Source organism: Adiantum capillus-veneris, chromosome 19 (assembly GCF_014529385.1).
Source record: "Adiantum capillus-veneris isolate H3 chromosome 19, ASM1452938v2, whole genome shotgun sequence".
NCBI lineage: Eukaryota > Viridiplantae > Streptophyta > Polypodiopsida > Polypodiales > Pteridaceae > Adiantum > Adiantum capillus-veneris.
The window spans coordinates 77,012,995-77,015,932 of record NC_140949.1 but is presented as its reverse complement, the minus strand read 5'-3'; the positions used below and the strand labels follow the sequence as shown (position 1 = coordinate 77,015,932).

At 41.6% G+C, this 2,938-nt stretch overlaps 1 pseudogene across 1 annotated transcript; it reads left to right on the top strand.

The window, feature by feature from the left end:
* The first annotated feature begins 446 nt into the window (after positions 1-446).
* On the top strand, positions 447-2,534 carry LOC147434267 (uncharacterized; annotated as a pseudogene). The gene is made up of 4 exons (XR_015185240.1): positions 447-550; positions 689-1,873; positions 1,964-2,112; positions 2,328-2,534. The product of XR_015185240.1 is annotated as an uncharacterized LOC147434267 (transcript).
* Positions 2,535-2,938: the final 404 nt, after the last annotated feature.

The following is a 2,938-nucleotide window of genomic DNA, read 5'->3' as shown; positions in this document are numbered from 1 at the left end:
AATCAAACAAACGGTCTCTAAGGGCTAATTCAGACTGCGCATAAGCTACTGGACGCTTTTCCATCCAAGCTTTTCATGCCCCTTTCTCTCAGCTTCAATCTTATTCACACTACGCATAACAACGCCTGCAAAAAGTGCTTCTGTGCAGGCAAGAGCAAGCAGTCGATTGATCGCTGGTGCAGATGTCCACCTTTGGGCGGCTCAACCAGCCGGAACAAGAAACTCACTTATGTGCCATGAGTCAGCATGCCACGATAGCCTTACATTGCTTCGACCTTGAGCAGTGTGAACTGCCGACTCTTTGACGGATTACTTGGTTGGTCCACATAAGCTGAACATGTGCAGTGTGAACCCAGCCTAAAATTTCTCATACGTATGCTTTCGGGCAAAAAATAACGTGGGAGGAAAGCTTTTGGTCCCGAGAGGAAAGCTTGCTGGGCAACACATGGGAGGGCAGTTATTGTGCCCCGGGCTTTTGCCCGCAGAAACCTCGACGGCGTTAGCTATGGCGACAGAAGCGTCTCAGCAGTCAGATACCCTATCTGAGCAGGTAGAACTTCTGTGTTTCTCTTCTCTAATGCTGTAGAATCCCCCCCCTCTCTCTCTGTACTTTTCCAGTCGAATCCTCTCTTCCTCTCCCTCTTTGCGTGTCCAAATTTCTAGCTTATTTTTCCTCTTCCTGATGCAGTAGAATCCTGTTTCCCTGCCTTTGCACGTTTTCAACTAGAAGGTGGAACTCTGTGATGCTGTAGGATCCTCTGGTTCTCTCGCTCTGGTCATTTCCAACTTTCTAGCTTACGGTTCTACCTTGCATCTTCTCTGTGCAGATAGATGCATGGTCTATCCAAGGATTTCTTCAGAAGACATCAAGACACAATATTCGCAAAGACATTTGTGAAGATGATGAAAGCTTGTATGTGTTCAGAACGTGAATAGCTTGCTGCCTATGGTTCGCTCTCCAACCTTAATGGAGATTAAGGATTGCAGGAGAGATGTATTTGCAGATTTGAGCAAGCTCCAACAGCAATTTCAAAATCTCCATGAAGAAGTGGAGTGTCTACGCACATCCAAAATAATAGTGGACTGTGTGGAATTTCGAAATCTCCATGAAGAAGTGGAGTGTCTACGTACATCCAAAGTAATAGTGGACTGTGTGGAATGCGTCCATCGCTTGTGTTCTAAACCAGAAGTTGTTGAAAATGCTTGGTAAATCATTGCAACATATAGATGACGCAGAGAAAAGGTTTTTGCTCTCAGGTCCTTTTGAAATGTGGAAAGATAAGAAGAGGATGTGCGGCACCTATTTCGATCTCTTGCATTACCATGACAAGAAGCCTTGTGCAAAAGTTGATGAGTATCTCCGGACAGTGGAGTACAAAGCAGTGAAAATTTTCAAAAAAATTGATGGTCATTCTCCACAACGCACAACTGCAGTAAGGATGATGTTCAGAAGTTTTATAGCAAATGGCAAAGCTCTCCGTGATGTTGAATCACACATCGGAATGGTGAAAGACCAGGAGACAAAGGAGATGATTTTGAGAAGGACTGAGCAGTATGGGAAAGTGACACTAGAGAAGTTTGGTTTAGGAGATCTATTTCCATTGGTGTCTGCAGGAATTTTCGTACTTAGGCATGGCAAGGTTGAAGATGGTAGTGATGATGATGGACACCATTCCATTCCATCAACTTCAAGTATAAACAGACTGATTTCTGAGCCAGTCCTCTCAGTAAGGGTTACTTTTTTGTCAAGAAAAAAGTACCCTTGTTGCACGTGGTTGGTCTCTTTGGGAACCTTCAACGACTTGGCAACAATGATCCCAATAAGGCGCTTCACATGGCATGCAAAGATGGCCTATCTTGGGAGAAGATTGTGGTATGTTAAAAGCTAAATTGGCAATGTTATTGTTTATTAAAGTGTGTTTGCTAATATTTCTATTGATATGTATCTGGTTTGTGTCTGTAGGTGATACCTTGTGATGCAGCATTGATGTTAAGCTTTGTGGTACTGAAAAAGAAAATTGGTCAGAAAAAGTGGACTTTGGTGGAAGGCCCTACTGACCCCTTTGAAGCATGTGTTGGTGCCACACCAACCATGTTGTTGCAATGTGATTGGTAAAACAATTTGTCACATACCACTTGTTTGGGTAGAGAAGATACTTTACACTCAGTTACAAAATGTAGTCATAGTTCAAGTTTTTTGTCATTTTTAGGAGAACTGGCAGTGTTTTTGTCCCGCACTTTTGACAAGCTGTAGGTAGACATTTTAATGCTAGCCTACTCGCAGTTGGCTTTTCATGCCGGATTTCCATTTTTGTTTGCTGTAACAGCAATGGGAGCCTGTCTCTTTCACGCAAGCTCAGCTCTTCTTTCCATGATAGAATTGTTAACTGTACCCCCAAGATAACTGGATTGCTAGTTGATACATGATGTATGTGTACAAAAGGGTTTCCTCATAAAATCCCATGTGAGGTGTCACTACTGTATTGTAGCAGTTAATATCAAAACTTGTCAAAGAGCAACACTTTCAATTGTTTTGTCAAGTTTTAAGTTTTACTCTGCTAGTTTCTCGTTTTACAAACTAAGGCTTGTCTTTTTTAATTTGAAGGCTTCATCTGGATTTCTTGCATGATAGAATTGTTAACTGTACCCCCAAGATAACTGGATTGCTAGTCGATACATGATGTATGTGTACAAAAGGGTTTCCTCATAAAATCCCATGTGAGGTGTCACTGCTGTATTGTAGCAATTAATATCAAAACTTGTCAAAGAGCAACGCTTCCAATTGTTTTGTCAAGTTTTAAAGTTTTACTCTGCTAGTTTCTTGTTTTACAAACTAAGGCTTGTCTTTTTTAATTTGAAGGCTTCATCTGGATTTCTTGCAAATTAAGTGTTTCGAAGGCAACTTTGAGTGTGATTTGAATTTGAACTCACCATTTAA